At 37.0% G+C, this 18,347-nt stretch overlaps 1 pseudogene; it reads left to right on the top strand.

The window, feature by feature from the left end:
* Positions 1-2,405: 2,405 nt before the first annotated feature.
* The window catches only part of LOC149192694 (serine hydroxymethyltransferase 3, chloroplastic-like), a 36,069-nt pseudogene continuing 20,127 nt past the window's right edge, over positions 2,406-18,347 (top strand).

Genomic DNA, 18,347 nt, shown 5'->3' with positions numbered 1-18,347 from the left:
TATTATTTTTGGTGTTTGTTAGGTCTTTGTTTTGTATCTGAGAGTGATAGAACATATTAAATTAGGAAACCAGTCCCTTCAGGACTGCGCTGGACTCTTGTTTATCAGGCTAGGCTGCCTCTCGTTTGTTTGTGGTTTTATGTTTAAATCTTAGATTCTAAGACTAGAGGTTTTATGAGCTATGGAAGAGTGCGGTTTTCAACCAGGGCACACTATATACAGAATGAAATCCTGGGATTGAGCAGACTCAGTCTTAGGTCTGCATTAATTTGGGTTTTACGGCCATATGGCTGCATCATTTGGTATTAGAGCAGAAGGGATTCTGCGTGCAATGGAAGAAGGTGCGAGTATGATGAGAATTGGTAAGCGTTTGGCCTTTATATTTTGTGCAGGTACCAGTCGAGGAAGGTGAGAAGACTTGCATCAGTCGAGAGCAAGGAGCTACTGAAATTGGAAGCGGAACTTCATATGAAGTTGGAGGTTGCTTTTCGAAGACTTCTGAAAGGATTTGGTGTTGAAGTCCTCGGTTGTGATAGTTGAGAACCATGTCGGCCATCATTAGCAGTATTAGTGGTTGATTCTTGTGTACAACATAGTAATAGAGGAAGTGGATTTGTTCTTACAGAGTGATCATAGCTGGTAGACTGTGATTGTTTTCTACTTTGGGAGTAGAATTGGACAACAGAACCTGGAAACTGTAACAGAAAAGACAGATGAGGAATAATTCTAGCAGTGTGTCTGATGATTTTATGTTGAATACAGGTGGCAGCAGTTGTATATTGAAAGAGTACGCAGTGGAAGCATGGTAGTTCAGAACCTGAGAGATTTGTTGATGTGACAGTGGATCATGGCAGTAAGCTATGACACAAGAGAAGTTTGCAGAAGACAAGCCAGCCAAGAAGCAAATTGATTAAAGAGGTATGAAAGTTTGTTTGATGATTAGCAACAATTGAATGAGTGAAAAGTTTAGCACAAGACTACAACAGTAAGACTATGGGAAGAACTTTTGGAAGTTCTTGGAGTGTGGCAGAACCTTGAAGAATTCCAACAGAGGTTGGATAAGGAGGACAAGTGAATGTTCTCAAAAGAGAGTGAAATATTGCAGAAGCCAGAAGGAGCAAGGTGTTGCTCAGAGAGTGGTTCCAGAGGTAGAGAACCATAAGATACCAAGAGACCAGGCTCAGAAGGAAGCTTGCATTGGTATAAAGGTAGGTTTGAAGACTTACAAAGGAGAGGCTTGAGTGCAGTTAAGTGGACAAGGGAAGTTCACAAGAGAAGAGGTGAAGACAGGGACTATGGAAAGTCATTGCAGAGGTTCAGAGAAAAGCCATAACAGAAATAGAGGAAAGGATGTCAAGGCAAATGACATGACGAAGAAATGGAGTCAAGAGGAGCTTGACAAGGAGATTACTGAGTTAAAAGAACAACTCGATGTGTTAATGATGCTGCTAGAGGAAAACCAAAGACAAGGTTGGGTCTTGAGGAAAAAGACAGTGAAGTGGCCTAAGTTACAGAGAAGGCTATAGTAGAGGCAAGTGAAACGGCTGGTGGAAAAACTCAGAGAAGATGAGTTGGAAATGGAAGTTTCCATTTGTGAAGTAGAACGGGGTGAAGTTCTGGGTGAAGATGAAGAATGTAGATCAGTTAAAGATCTCATGAACTATTGTGATAGTTCAAGGCAGCATGGAAAAATGTGGACAAAGGTAGCAGAAGAGGATATAAAGCCTTATATTTTTTAATCTAATAACTTTGATGTGTTTGTAGGTTTTGCAGAGGATTAGTAGTCTTTTGAAGCTATCATAAAAATTGATGAAAGTCTGGATGAAAAGAAGGATGAATAGTACCTCTCAGAAGATAAAAACTCTGAAGCAAAGTATGATGGAGTATGCCCCTTGAATGAGGAAAACATTGACTTGTTGCAACAGAAAGAACTTATTGACGAATTGATATTTGGAGCTGTTACAAAACATGGAAAATTTCTTGGGGAAGAAGGAGATGAAGTTCAACATTAAGAGCTGATATGTGAAACATCAATTGGGGCTATTGAGCCTTATATTTTTCCAACTGACAATTGTTGTATGAATACAGGGATTATAAGTGCTAAAGAAAGACAGTTCTCAAATACTGTTACAGAGCGTGGAGTTGATGAAGTATTGATTTTTGAAAGCATAAGGAGAGAGCAAAAACTTATTTCTGTGGAGATGAATGAAACATAATTGTCTATGGAAGAAAATCAGAGTGAATCACTCAGAAATAGTGACTATATAAAGGATGAAGCTGGAAAAGTGCATTGTGATAAAATGCTTGAGGAGCTTGAATTGATGGAGAATTTTCTAGGAGAACATGGCAATATAAAAGAAATAGTTACATCAGTACTTGGTAGTAGTAGAGAGTCTTTAATAGTCATGGAGATAGAAGAGTGTTTTAATTTACAAACCAATAGTTTATTTGCAGGTACAGTGGATAGAATGAATGAGTATGATGTTGTGATCGAAGATATTGAACAGAGGTTGTTTGGAGATGAGATAAAAGTTCATAAGCAACAAGAGGGTAAGGATGTAAGGGTGGTAGTAAGGATCCAACAACTCCAAAGTGAAGGTAACCAGTAGAAGGTTAAAGGAAAACTTGAAGAAGAGACTATGTTAGCTGAAAACATAGTGAAGAATCATCATTCCATCATGATGATAGGCACAATGGAGATAACCATGGACGTTGTTGAGGCCGTCAACAAAGAAGAAGGAATAAACTCTCATCAAAGGATTAGTGAATGGGAGAAACGATTGGAGCTACTGGAGAAATGGCTAAAAGCACCAGTAGAGAAGAAAGATCTTGATGAAGACTGCAAAGGATCTGCATCAGAGGAAGAGAAATAAGTCCAACAAGGAAATGAGTTGGACATAGAAATTGAATTGATGATGGAGCTGATGAGAAAAGTGTCTCAAAGGGAGAGTACAACATCAAGAAAGCAAAGCAGCAGCAACAAGAAAAAGACAGCAACAGACTGTGAGAGCATAGCTAGTGGGGCAATGCAGCATAAAGTATGGAGACCTGGAGAATAGCAGCAAACAATAACAACAACAACAACAAAACAATAGAAAGGAAGAGAGGCAGCCAAAGACAGAATACAGAACAAAGTCTAGGATCCAGGAGGACAACGATTGGAGACACATGATCTAGAGATCATGATTATTTTCTACCATGGGAGTTTGATGTAGGAGCATCATGGTTCCAAATTTTGTACATTTAGTAGAAACTAGGAGGTCTTGTGTTTTCAGGGGAGTTGGTTCCCTAAGTATTTAATTAATGTAATTTTCAATGTTTTGAGTGATTTAGAATAGGATTTAATTTAATATTGTGAGGAATATTTGTAAATGTTCTCTAATGTAGGACATGAGAGATTTAGGCTAGTTGAGATCTCATAAGGGTTTTAGGGATCTAGAGGTCTAATATAAGATTTTGGTTGAGTAAAGAATGGAACTAGGAGAAGCTTTAGGAGAGATTAAGAGATTGTTGGATCTGAACTGAAATTAATTCAGATTTCTCTTTGTATATATAGTAAACATTCGAAGCATTCAAGAGGTTGGCCCGGGGCTGTAAATTGGGCCTTACGAGTATGGCTACTGGCCTATGTAATTATATTCTATTATATTAATGAAAATACAAAAACACAGTGTGCGTGAGGGTGAATAGATTATGTGTGCAATTCGTTTCTGAGTGAGTCATAGACAAAGTATAAAACTGGATTAAATCACTAGTCTTCAGAAATAATATGATTTCTGTGTCGAGCGACATTGGTGAAACCTTATGAAGTTTCCTTTGTGGAATTAATGTTGAGATGTTTGTTTAAGAATCTGTGTGTAAGGCATATATAAGTCGAGATCCTTATTGTAATGGTAGATGGATCAACCAGGAGTTAATTGCAGTCCTATTATTGAGGACAGGCGGAGAACAACTATACTTCTTCGAAGACAGAAACTATGATTTTTCCCCAAATTCGAAAGAATTTTGAATTAGGTTCCGAAGGTAGAATGGAAGCACGAGAAACAAGCAGATCTGGATTTACCTTATGGTGTCTATAATGACAGGATGGTTAATTTTGCCTCCAATGTATCCAGAGATTCCTCTTCGACATTCATGGCAATGGTCATGGATCTGCCATAGTTGAACATGCCTGGATCATCCCACGCCGACTAAATCTATTTAAATGATTTGTCGATGAATGAAATGTTTGTATTGAGGTTTTCTTGTACCATATGTATTAGTAATCATACGGGGCCACTAGCAGAATTGAACCAACAAGTTTATCCTGATTATAGACGGACATTTGTTAGGTTGCAGTAATAATGGCTATATGCAATAAGCCATCTCATATCATGCTTTATTATTATTGGTTTCTGTCAGGTCTTTATTTTGTGTCTGAGAGTGATAGACAGATTAAATTAGGAAACCTAGCCCTTCAGGCCTGCGCTAGACTCTTGTTTATCAGGCTAGGCTGCCTTTAGTTTGTTTGTGGTTTTATGTTTAAATATTAGATTTTGAGACTTGAGGTTTTATGAGCTATGGCAGAGTGCGGTTTTCAACCAGGGCACACTATATACAGAATGAAATCCTGGGATTGAGTAGCCTCAGTCTTAGGTTTGCATTAATTTGGGTTTTGCAGCCATATGGATGCATCAACTTGTGTCATCGCCAAGCCAACAATCAAGAAGCAAGGCTTGTACACTTCTCTTCCTACTCCCAGCCAGCCCTAGGAATCCAAATCCATGAACTATCTGTCTGGCCTCCCTTCTACCAAGCACAGTAATGACTGTGTATTGGTGGTCATGGATAGATTTTCTAATATGGCTATATTGGCGACCTACAAGAAGAGTATCACAATATAGGACAATTCCAATCTCTTCTTTGAATGAATGTGGGTACATTTTGGGATTCCGCAAACCGTTATATCTGATCGAGATAGTAGGTTCCTTAGCACATTTTGGTCGAGTCTCTAGTCGTTATTGGACACCAAACTCACCAAGTCGATTGCATTCCATCTCCATATTGATGGCCAAATGGAGGGCGTCAACAAGATGATATGCACATACTACGCATGTACAAATCCAAGCATGCACAAACCTGGGATGAAATCCTTCCCTATGTGCAACACAGTTATAACAGATCTCTTCATAACTCAACTAGCCACAATCCTTTTCAAGCTGGTACGGGATTTCAACCATTGTGTTTGGTTGATGTTGTCATGCCTCATGCGACTACAGAGGCATAATCTACACATGTATAGTCCAAGGCTAATAAAGCAACCATGTTTATTGAACGCATATAGCACATCCACCAATAGGTTCACAACATCTTGGATAAAGCCAATGTGAATCATAAACAACGACATGACCAACATTGGGTGCCACATAAGTTTCAGGTGGGCGACAAATTTTGGTTGCATTTGTAGAAATAATGCCTTTTCGGAGCCCATTGGAAGCTTAAACCACTCTGATATGGGCCTTATACCATCACCAAGGATATGGGAGACAACAATTTCAAGCTCAACATTCCCCCATTCCTTGATCTACACCCAATGTTTAATGTGGACTACCTTCATCCATACTTCCCACCATTTTCGGACACATCAGACATTGTTGAACAACTGACACCAACACAGCTCAACCTAGACTGCATGGAACAAACCATAATTGACCGAATCATGGACACATGGATCAAGAACAATCGTCAATAGAGGATCCAATTATATCAGTTTATCAAAGTTGGCCAACTCTTGCACCAAGGCAAGTGGCTCACCATGGAATAAGTTCAACAGAAGTTTCCCCATCTCATGGAGGCACTCAACACAATGGGGAACATTGCTTCCTAAGGGGGAGTACTAATCCAGGTGGATAGTGGTGGCCACCAAATTATTCCTCTTAGACCCCCAACATTGTTTCCTTTCAATTTCCTTAATTATAGCATAATCTTCTATTTTTGGTAGTTTTTCCAAGTCCTGAACTTGCGAAGCCATTTTGAGGCCCTAAACGATGTTTTTTTGAAAAATGCGCCAAGCCCACAATCATTAGCAAGGGCTTGCCAGGAAAATTTGTTTTCCTCGAATAGATCTTTCTAACAAGGTATCATGCATGCTAAGAGGAGATCATATGGCCATTACGACCCCGAGAAGTTGGCATTCCAACTAATCCCAACGAGGCTCACAAAATTTTGGTACTTCACTCCTAGTGTTAGGTTTTTGGATGTTTAGGGGTTTCCATTGTTTCTCAAATAAAAAGGCCTTTGAACCTCATTGTAACACAGTTAAAAATGCATGTAGCCATCACATCTTTTCTCATAGATAAACTACCATCACTTGAGCTAGTTCATTTCTATTATGCATGTAAACAATTTGAGTATTTGTTATTAATGAATTGAAGTTCAATTTTTGTTGTAACTCAGTGTTTCTATTTAAGTTTGTATTTTGTTTCACTCCTACATAAATATGGATAATCAAGTTGACCCACCTTATGAATGGGTGTGACCCTTGATAAAAAAACCATCTAATTTGACCATTATAAATAGACCATTCAACCTCCTCAATTCATCATAAAATCAATTTCGACCTTAAGAGCTATTAGTCATCTATTTACACTTGTAAAGGAAAAGGGAGACACTTGAAGTTGACCAACAAAGTTTGAACATATTTATATCTATTTGAACTGTGTTGACTTGGCATTTATGGGTTACTTTGACTTCGAATCTTTGATTGGTTATTGGAGCGAATATTTAGAGTATCTTTGACTAGACATTGATTGAATCTTTGGATAGAAATTTGGATGTTGACCAAACCTGTTTGATAGTGTTCATCGCAAGTGAACTGTGACAATTTGATTGATTTTTTCTAAGAAATTGTAGAGGCCAAAATTTGCCTTGTTAACCAAATTTGACTATCTACACAAAAATATTGATATTCTCTCTCCTTTGACCAGGTTTTGATTCGCATTAAAAGCTTGGAATTGGGAAAAAATTTCTAGATAATTTATATTTTAAACTTTGTTAAAGATCGAATTTTCCTTAGAAGAAAATTTGGTTGGGTTTTTCCCAAGGTTGGGTTTTCCTAGGATAATCTTGTGTCTCTTCTGTATATGGTTATATCTTTATGATCCTATGGTTATTATTGCATTATAATTGAGAGTTTATGTGTATAATTGCTTAATGATATAAGTGACATAAGAAAACTCGAAAATTAAAATCAATGGAAGTAATTAGCAAGATTAGAAATAAATTTCTATTATAAGAAAAATCAACATGGTATCAGAGGCTAGGTGTGTTGAAAAGTGGTTGTCATAGATGTCAACCCATGCAATGCTAGAAGAAGCCTTGCTTTTGTTGACAAAGATGAATTGGAAAATCATGATTTTTGGGGTCAAGGTCACCTTCATTCGATGCTCCTCATCATGCCAATTCCAACGGTATATGGCATGCCTCATGGTTCATCTCGGATAGGGATTTATACTCTATCAAAGGTTAAAGCTCCCTTCTTGTGGTCAAAGCTCCCAAAATAAGATGATGTGGTAGCTCATCATTGGCCTAGAAGGATTTTCATGAGAGGTCTTAATAAATTAATTATTGTTGAAATTTTTAATTGGAGGGATATTCATCAAAGGCTCATTATGAATTTTTTATAAATTAAATTGGTCTTAAAGGTTTTTGGCTCCAAAATGAAATTAATTTTTTTTTTTTTCCCTCCAGTAGATAAGTCGCCTTCCCTCCTTTCTATAAGTCAGATCCATCAAATTGCACCATTCAAGATCTATAAAAATGGGCACTTGTCTCTCCGCGAGGGCATGATTTGAATGTTGAGATGAAGTGGGATATCTCTACGGCCTGTGTAGTCTTGATTAAGAAGGTCAAATTTCTAAAAAAAAATTGGATTGATTCTCTTGTTTTAGGTTATAGCTCTTCGCCATAATTAATTCATGGCTCATATGAACGGCTAAGAATGATCCATACTCCTTTTTCTGAGGCAAAATTCACATTTATTCCAGGTTGTTTGCATCCCTTCATTGTAGATTGATCTGAGATATTTCAGCCCTCTTAAGGAACAATTAGAGGCAGCTTTAGGCACATTACTGAGACCTAAAATGTAGGCCTATCAACGACTATAACTTTTACGTTTTAATGAAGGGTTTTTTTGCTTACTCGAGGATATATCCATTCCATATCTCCAAGCCCTAAGAGAACTGATATGTGCATCTTTGTGGTATTTTTTTGAGGTGTTTTGTTGCCTGACACCAATGTTATTTCAACCTTTCTTAAAGGTACATAATAGGTTCAAATAATGGTTTTTTCAATGGACTTATTGAGGTACTTTGAGCTCTTTTTGAGACTGAGTTGAGGCATTCACAAGTGTTTGAGACGTCATTTTTTATGGAGATTCTATGCACTATTTATCCCTTCTCCCTAGTAATTGTTTTGCCCCTTTCTGAGTCTTACATTTAGACATCTATGAACTAATTTGTGGCATCTCTATGCAAGAAACACAATATCCTTTGATCAATCCACAAGAACAGTTAAAGCGAAGCTGAACCAGAGGTTAGTTCACATCTCTTGGAGGCTATTCAACTCAAAAATCAAGGTATGCAGCAAAATTCTTAGGTTTTGAGCTTAATTGACCTATTCAACCCTTTAAAGAACAATTTTTTAGATCATCTTGGTATCATTTTTTATAGCTACTACTTGCATCATATTGGTCATCCTTGGTCCTGTACAAAGATAAGTTTTTGGTAAATTTATGTAGCACATTATGACTAGTTTCTGAACATGATTCATTAGTCTTCCATGGGAAATATTTGTTTGATAGTTATTTGAGACAGATTCATACCCTAATTAGAAGTAACCTAGTAGAATATCTTTGGCACATCATTGTATTGTTGAGAGTTTCACTGAATAGGGTTTGCAAGAAGTGTAATAGTTCTTTTGATAGAACTAAAAACAGAATAATCTTTGTGAACAAAAAATATCCTATGGTGTAAGAGTGGAATCTTGAAGGCATGAATAGACTTTATTAGTTTAGAATATTAAGAAGAATAAGATATCATCTACAATAGTGAACATTAGGAGAATCAAAATTTGAGACAGTGAAGAAAAGTCAGTTTTTTAGTAAATGCACACTTTGACATAAGTAGAGTAAAAGGTAGCATTGGATGAACAGAGTTGAAGTACAAGAATTGTTGCTCGTTTTCATTGTCACGTCATTTTGCAACAATTAAAGAAGTATGGTTTGCTGAACATATGAATATATTTGCAAGTGGTTCTTTATCCCCAGTATGGGAGCCCATAATTGTTTGTCTATTTTATTATCATATTCAGGGTGGTTGGGTGGTGTAGGGTAGGAGAGTGAAGTCTCCTTTAGGTTGTAGCTTGAAAACACTTCAGGGTCGTAGGGTGGTGCTAAGGAAAGTTGGAGCTTGCAGGGTGCTAGAGAATCCTATGAAATGTAGTTGATAAAACTAGGGCATTGGAGTTGGAAAAACCAGGGTGCAGAAGCATCCTTTTAGGAGTTGAAGCTACCTAATAATTTTGAATGATTTTCTAGAGTACTAGGGGGTTGGGGTTTCCCTTTCAATTGGAGTTTAAGCATACTTTTGTACTCATAAGAATATTAGAAAAGTGTTTAATGATTTTTCTCCCGGAAGGGTTTCTGCCTAAAAATTGTTGTGTATTGGTCTTGTGATGTGGTGTTGATTACTGTTCTATTGTTCATGTTCTAAAATTTTATAGTTAACTAATCATAAGTGAAATATTGATTCACCCCCCTCTAAGTATTTCCAACAAGGTGAAAGAGCAGCCACTATAGTACTTTGAAGAAAGCAAGCTTTGGAATAATTTGAAGTTGGTATTAGAGACAAGAGTTCATAAATACTTGATTCCTTTATTGTTTGAAAAATGGCTGCAAACCTTAGAATTGAAGACAAGTTGGAAGGTGCAATCAACTATCAATCTTAGAAAACTAGATTACTCCTCATCTTGGAGGAAAATTACCTTCAAGAACATGTGAAGAAAGATATTCCAGAACTAGAGGTAATTGAGGAGAAATAAAAGTACAAAAGATTGAGGCCAAAGTAAAGAGAATTCTTGTATAGTTCGTAAAATACCAATTTATTCCTCATTTTAAAAGACTAAAGATTGTCAAAGCAATGTACAATGCATTAGTAAAATTATATGCATGCAACAATACTAATAGGAAATTAGCCTTGAAGAATCGTCTTCACAACATTAACATGACTAAATTAGATTTTGTTACCTCTTATCTTATGAAAATAACTTAGGTCAAAGATGAAATTGTATCCATTGAAGATAAAATTGAAGATTCCTAACTAGTTATAGTTGCTCCAAATGGATTTCCTTCATCATGGGAACCATTTATCCAAGGAATATGTGCACGTGGAAAATTGCCATCATTTGATGACCTATGGGATGATTGTATTCAAGAGGAAACCTAGTTGTTGGCTAAAAATGAACCTTAGAATAGAGAAATTCAAGCCCTTACTACTCACACAAAGAAAGAGAAAGAAGGAAGGAGTCCTAGAAAATTTGATAAAAAGAACTTTGAAAATTTTGATAAGAAAAATATTAGAAAATTTGATAAGAGGAACTTTGGAAAGTCTTATGAAATAAATCCAAGAAGGTCATATCAAAATAAGAAGGGCATATCAAAGGTTAAATGCTTCATCTATCATAATATTGTTCACTATGCATCACAATGCTTTGAAAGAAAGAAGAAGGAAAAAGAGCATGCTTCTACTACCAATGTCTTTCTTTTTTTGTTTATGTATACAGTCAATATTTTTATTTTCTTTTTTTTGGTAGGTAAGCACCCACGGGGGATTTGAACCAGTGACCTATCGCAAGGAGTGCCTTAACAGTGCACCCATTCACCACCAATCCAAAGCCCCGTGGGCCGTCAATATTTTTATTTTCAATTGGTTGTAGCCTTGGTATTTTCTTCCTATTTTTTGTTTTTTTTTAAAACAAGATCAGATATTGGTATTGCTTTCAAAAAAAGGATGAGGGAGCAAGCTCCCATTACAAAATTTCTGGAACTAGCCAGGAAGAGGAAGAGAGCGAGGGACTTTCTCCATCAAAATCAACTGCTATCCTATTATCATAGATTCATGGCCTCCCTACTACATCTTGCTTGTAAAATCTAATGAACCGATGTGACAAAAAATTGCATTTACATTTCATGATAAAAAATATTACTTAGATAAGGGACAGATAAGGTTGGTGCTGAGACAAACTGAACACCAACAAGAGTGTTCTGAAACAAACTGAGAGTAGGGAATAGAAGCAAGTCTTTATTTCTGTTGCTTCGATCCATCATGACTGAGTTTTCTCCAGTATTGTTGGTGGTGATTTCTCTGAGGAAAGTGACAGAGTTTTCCAGGTGAGTGCACCTATTGTTCAGAGTCTTGATTTCAAAACTTTGATCCTTGAGGTGCTTCATAAGATATGCATTCTCTGTTTTTGTTTGGTAATGAACTTGCTTGATTGTCTCCCTTAGCTGATTGATTACAAATTTGTGTTCTCTGTGGTGGACACAACAATCATTCTTAGAAGTGCGCTCAAGGGGATCCATTTGCGCTAGGGGCCAATGAAGAACCTTTTCTGTGGAACAATAGATAGCAGAGGCAAAAGACTTAGATTTCGTCAGGTGAAGATGCAAAATACAGGGCAAAGGGTCGCTCTAAAACACAGAAGGCCTACAAGACACAGGAAAACATAACACTTGGGTCGCTGCCCAATCCCAAGCAGAACAAAGAGCAGTGAGGATATCTAGGAGAGCGCTCAACATCACATTAAGAGGAGATCGAGATAGGGATGAAGGCAATGAGAGATGAGAGGAGATATAAAAGGTGGAGGGTAGGTAGCTTTCAAGAATCGAGGAGAAGGGAGGATATCATCACGAAAAGAATGAGAGACAAAAATCTAAAAAATCGGCTTGGGGCAGAGCCAAGGGGACGTAGTGGATTTTTTTGGGATTACACTTCTGATAGGGAGGATAAGGAGTTGGGATTTCTTAGGCTTCCCATGCCCATGATGTGACCACTGGAGTGATGGATTTGATTTCGAAAAAGGGATAAGATTGCTCAAAGGATTAATAAGGACTGACAAACTCGAAAAATGCATCTTCGGGAGGATAAGCACTTCATTTCTGCTCACATGAAAATCATGCCTACGTGGAAGAGAATTATTAGATTTATGGAATATCTTTGTAGTGTATTTCATCATTTATTTTGAGTTCTCCCTGAGGATGTAAGCATGCATGTGTTTGTCAGCAACCTTGTTATGCTCTCTTAAAATATGAAAATAAGAGACGTTACCTAGAATTTTAAGTTGATGTCGAATATGAGAAACAATCTAATTGAGTTCAACATTTTTTGAATTTGTTTTAAAAACCATTCGCTAAATTAATATTGAGGAATCCCCTATAATGACTGGATTCATATAGTTTATTTTGTTTAGAATTTCAGATCCCAAGAGAAACCCGTATGCTTCAACTTTATTATTTGATTCTATACCCAATCCCATTCAAAGGAGATTGAATTTGCATTTCCTTGTTCAGTAATGTGACCAAATGCTCCTCCTTTTCCTGGATTAGATTTTAAAGCTCCATCAAAGAAAAGACATGGACACTTCAAAGAATTTATCCACAATAGAAAGTCTTTTTATTTCAATATAATTTTCCAGTCTTTTGGCTTGCTAAGAATAGGAGGAGGATAGTTCCTAACTTGAGGTTTATCCATGAACAAATGGATCCATGCTTTCTCTTCTTGTTGGAGGTTGCTTGGATCCAAATCCTTTGCTTCTTTAGCATGTATAATTTTGAAGCGAGCCCAAAGATTTGGCAAGGATTTTCCTAATTTCAAGATTTTTGTCTTGGAAGATTTGCTTATTGCGAGCAAGCCATATTTGCCAACAAAGAAAAGAAGGGAGGCAACTCCAAAATTTTCTTACCAGGTTTTTATTTTTGAGAGAATAAGGATAGGACGCTTTCCAATTATCATAGAAGTATGAGAGGGATAGATTGAAATTAATGTTGACCTCTATTGGATGAATAAGCTTCAGGCAACAATCTTTAATAAAATTACAATTTAAAAAAATATGCGGGCATTTGGAAGGTCCATGAATTCCTTTTTGCCTGAGATTGTCTGCAGTAAGTATATTGCCTTTGAGCATTGTCCACACAAAGTATTTGATTTTTGTTAAGATTTCTATTTTCCACACATATTTCCAATGAGGCCAAACTTGTAGACCAAGATTTTCTTGGAGCTTTGCATACCCAAACTTAACTGTATAAACCCCTCCAGATGGATTCCATTTGAAGTTATCTTAGGTTCGAAGACTTATAAGCGTTGCACCCTTAAGATTTGAGATAATCAATTTCCATTGATTACTAAGGTCGAAAGGGAAAGTTGGGGGAAGCCACCCATCCCATGAGTTATCTTCATGATTCCAGGAAGAAATTTGATCAAGAGTATTTATTCCTTTGCTTTGCATCCAAGTCTTGAGAGGGTGGATTTCTTGGAAGTCTGAAAGAGGGGGAGATCCCATGATGTTGTCACTCCACAAATTGATATCTTTTCCTCCTCCTAGAAATCTGGAAGTATTATCCTTTATCAATGGAAGGGATTTCCTGATAAGCTTCCAAATGTGTGAACAAGGCTTGATAGGGATTTTTGAAACTAGAAGTTGTTGACGAGAAGAGCTCAAGTATTTTTCTTCTAGTACTTGTTTCCACAAAAAGGGTTATCCTGTTATGAATCTCTAGATTATTTTAGCTCTGAGAGCTATATTCATCAATACCAGGAGTTGAATGAAAATTCCACCATTCTCATATGGTGCTGTCACCTATTTCCAATTTATTAGACTATTTTTTTTACTCCACTTTACCCCCTTGCTAAAGGAATTTTCTTATGATAAGTTCAATATGCTTTTGAATTCATATAGGTGCTTGTATAATTGCAAATTGGTACAATGGGAGGGATGATAAGACTACTTTAATCAAGATGACTCTTCTAGCTAGATTGAGCCATTGCATTCCCCAATTTTGTATTTGTTTTTTCATTTTGTCAATTGAAACTGTCCATATCTCTGCTTTCACATTTTCTTTGAAAATTGGAAGTCCCAAATACTTGAAATGATTCCAATTTGCATTAAAGGGAACATCAAAGATTTGTGAAATGTGCTGAAGGATTCTTGCTGAAGTATTCCAACCATAGATGCAACATTTATGGTTATTTAGAACACAACCCGAGAATTCCAGAAAACTGTCCAAGATTTTTTTAATTCTTTTTGCAAATATACACAAGGCCCTACTTGAAAAAAGGGTGTCATCCACGAATTGAGAGTGATTGATGCTTTTGAGACCCCTGCTGTAGTGTATGCATGTTATGGTGCCATTCTGCCTACTATGTTCTAAGCTTTGACTTGAAGAATCTGCCATGATAATATAGAGAAAATGAGAGAGAAGGCATCCTTGTCTTATGCCTCTTGAGCTTTGGAAAAATTCCCCCAGTTTCCCATTCACAAGAGGGGAAATCCAAGGTCGCTTTATACAAGCTATGATGAGATTAATGAAGTCAGAAGAGAACCCAAAATTTTGTAGAAAAATAGTAAGGAAAGGATGAGAGACTCAGTCAAAGGCATTGTCCATGTCTAATTTTAGGATGGAGGATTTTTCATTTCTAGACATACTGGAGTGAATGGCTTCTTGAACCAACATTATGTTATCCATGAGTTGCTTGTTGGGAACAAAGGATCCTTGGTTTTCAAAAATAAGATTGGGAAGAAGGGTTTAATCCTATTGGCTAGAATTTTGGAGATAATTTTATAGGAGGAATTGTAAAGGGATATGGGTCTAAAACGGTTAAAAGAGGAAGGCTTGGTTTCCTTGGGGATAAGGGCAAGGTAACTGGAGTTGGTGTTTCCACTTAATTTCTTTTTTTTGAAGACCCAATGAATCATTTTTAACAGGTCCTTTTTGATGAGCTGTTAAAAGGAGCAATAGAAGGAGATGGAGAAGCTATTAGGCCTCGGAGCTTTGTCAGGATGAAGACTCCAAATAACTTGCTGAATTTCAGCTTCATCCATTTCTTTTGTTAGAAAACCATTTGTCTCTTCTATGATTAGTTTAGGAATGTGCCTTAAGAAGTATACATAATTTTGTTCCTCTTGATTTGAAGAAAGCAATCTCTTGAAATGCTGATATGCTTCCCTTTTTATTTCCTCTTGACCCTTTATATCAACTCCCCCTTCTCCAATGATTGACTCAATGCGATTTTTGAGAAATCTCATTTTGGTGGTGTTGTGGAAAAAGGCTGTGTTTTTTTTTGCTAGAATGTATCCACAAGTTTCTTGATTTTAATCTCCATGTATCCTCCTCATTTCTATTATTCTTGTAAATTTCCTAATGAATTTCTTTTTCTCTTAGATGATCCTCCCTTGTTACATCACCTTCCTCACTAATTTTCTGAATATTTTCAAGCTTCTTTTGCATCTCTTCTTTCCTTTTTTGAGGTTATTTGTAATGTAATCAGACCCATTCCTTAAGTGATTTTTTGACATTTTTTTAACTTTGCTTCCTAAACAAAAATTGGGGAGCCATTTATGCTTTGTTTCCAAGTTCTTTCCACCAAGTTTCTAGCATTTTCAGAGTTTATCCAAAGGGAATTGTAGCGAAAAGGAAGAGGTATGAAATTTTCGCTAAACCCAAATTTTATCATTATTGGCTTGTGATTTGAAGCTGCAGATGGGATTATTTTTTAGGTCATTGAATTGAAATCTGAAGTGATATTGTCATGGATTAAGAATCTATCCAATCGTTCCTTTATGTTTCCCGGTTCTAACCTTTTATTACTCCAGGTATACTTCCCTTTTTGAGTTGAACATCTAATAAATTATTTGCTTCCATGATGAGTTCTAACTTGTCTCTGAAGGGGTTTGATTGAAAGTTACCACCGCTTTTTTCATTAGCATTCATAATCAGATTGAGATATCCACATATAATGTGTTTTTTTCCATTTTCCCACTCCATGCATTCAACCAAGGAATTCCAACACTGTTCCTTATCCCTAAAATGAGAAGGCGCATAAATATTAAAAAGACAGATTTGATAACCAATAAGTTTGTTTTTGAATTCTGTTTTAATCCAATGCACTTATTTATACTGATAAGTTAGCTCCCATGTGGAGAGATTCCACAATGTACATATTCTTCCTGAAGCCCCAGATGCGTTTATTGTTGTTCCTTCAAAATTATTTATTCTTTGGATTATTTGGGTCATTTCTTGTTCAAAGGATTTGGTCTCCTGTAATAAAAGGAAGTTTGGGGATTCTGATTTTATAAGGTCTTTTGTCATATTGACCTTCGAGAAGTGCCCGAGGCCTCTACAATTCCAAGAGACCAAATTCATTATTTACTATTTGATGGAGCAAAGAGGCCTTTTCCTCTCAAATTCTTATTTGTTTTTTCTTTGTTTCCAACACTTTTTTCTATGAATCTTTCAATAGGTTGCTGGTTCCCAAGGCTATATCCTTCATTGTAGCTTCATCCCTAATTTCCTTATTTGTTTTTCAACCAGATCTCTTATGATTGTCCTGGAGAAGGAGGGAGTCTTTTGACTGGTTTCAAGTCAAAATTTTTTCAGGAGGAGGGGGCAGAGGCAAGGGAAGAGGGAAGAGGGGAGAGGAATGAGAGGGGGAAGAGGCAAGGGAAGAGGGGAGAGTAATGAGAGGGGGAAGGGGGGATGAGGCAGGAGGATCAGAGGGAGAAGGGATCGAGGATTCGATTGGGAGGGGGGAGGCTCATCATTTTCATGGTTGAAAGATGCAAAGGGATTGGATTCAAGAGGGATGGAGAGGGAAGAGGGGGGAGGGACATTTCGAGAGGGAGGGACAACAGAGAAAGGAGCAAAAGGATTTGAAGGCTTGGATACATATTTTTGTTTTTTAACTGGTTTCCATTGAGGGTCTTGAGAGATGTTAGATTCTTCTATTTCCTTCTTTGGCATATATTAAAAAAATGACCATATTCGTGACATACCTTTCATTTGAAGGGAAGTTGTTCATAGTCCAGCTGCTGAATGTGAGTCCAATTGTCCACTTTAATCTTCACTGCTTCAGGTAGTCCCTTTCCCAGGTTGACTTCAACACAGATTCACTTCGATTAATGTATTTCCCAAATGCATTGCTAATAGCCTTGACTGATTCATCCCCCCAACAATGGAGAGGGAGGTGAGGGAGACAGACCCAGACAGGAACTACATTAGGGACATCGAGCTCAGGATCGAAGTCTGGAGTCCATTTATTAAGATATAAGCCTTTGGAATCCATGAAGTAGGGGCCATTTCTGAAAATGAGGTCTGTGTCTTCTCTAGATTCAAAATAAAAGGTAAAGAAACCCATTCTGCAAAAACGAATGGAGATTTCACCTGAAATGAAAGTGGACCAGTTCCTTTCAACCCATGTTTGCACAGTTTTGGGAGAGGGCCAAAGTGCAGTAAACTGTATGACGAATTCCTTTTCAGATAGTGAAAGTGCGGCTTTCCTAATCAACAAGGGAGGCAACGTGATTTCTGGAATGTCTTCAAGCTTCTTTACAAACTTAGACATAATCAAACGATTGCAAGGAGGGCCCAAGGAGGAGATGAGGTCGTTGAAGGCCATAATAGCGTCATCAGAGGGGGGCACAGCATCAGGGTGAGCCCCCTCTAGAGGGGCCACGGGGAAAACACAGGGAGAGAGATGGGGGACGATCTTTGGGGGAGAGCACAACGCGGGAGTTCACAACACCCTAGCAACTTCTTCCTATTTTTTATTATAATAAAGGATTTTTTATTTTTTTTTTATTTTAAAGATTGCTGTAGCACAAGGCAATGTAGTAAGAAGAAGCAATTTCCTACAAAGTGATCCAACCTACAAAAATAAAAAATAAAACACCCAAACCCCAAATATACAAAAAATAAATCTAAAAACCCAACCCATGTTAGAGAAATAATTTACAATTACACAATTATTTTACAAATTATACAAGGGTTTTAAAATGAATTTTGATAAAAGATTTTTTATAATATTTTTCCTTTGAAGAATGACTAGAAATGCTTGAGAAAAAATTATGTTCATTATAGCGTAAACGAAGATTTAATCCACTATATAAAAACTAGGGACCCAAGCAAAATGATCCTTGCCCGCAGTCTGTGAACTTGGAGACCAATGATTGAGTACTTGCAAACACCATGTATTATCTCAAAATAATCACGTAAAGCACAACATAGGAAGCCCGAGTCAATACATACCACATATAATGAA

The sequence above is a fragment of the Pinus tabuliformis genome, chromosome 2_2 (genome assembly GCF_031772625.1).
Source record: "Pinus tabuliformis cultivar Carrire ecotype Pingquan chromosome 2_2, CPIR1, whole genome shotgun sequence".
In the NCBI taxonomy this organism is placed as follows: domain Eukaryota; kingdom Viridiplantae; phylum Streptophyta; class Pinopsida; order Pinales; family Pinaceae; genus Pinus; species Pinus tabuliformis.
This window is presented reverse-complemented; position numbering and strand designations above follow the sequence as displayed.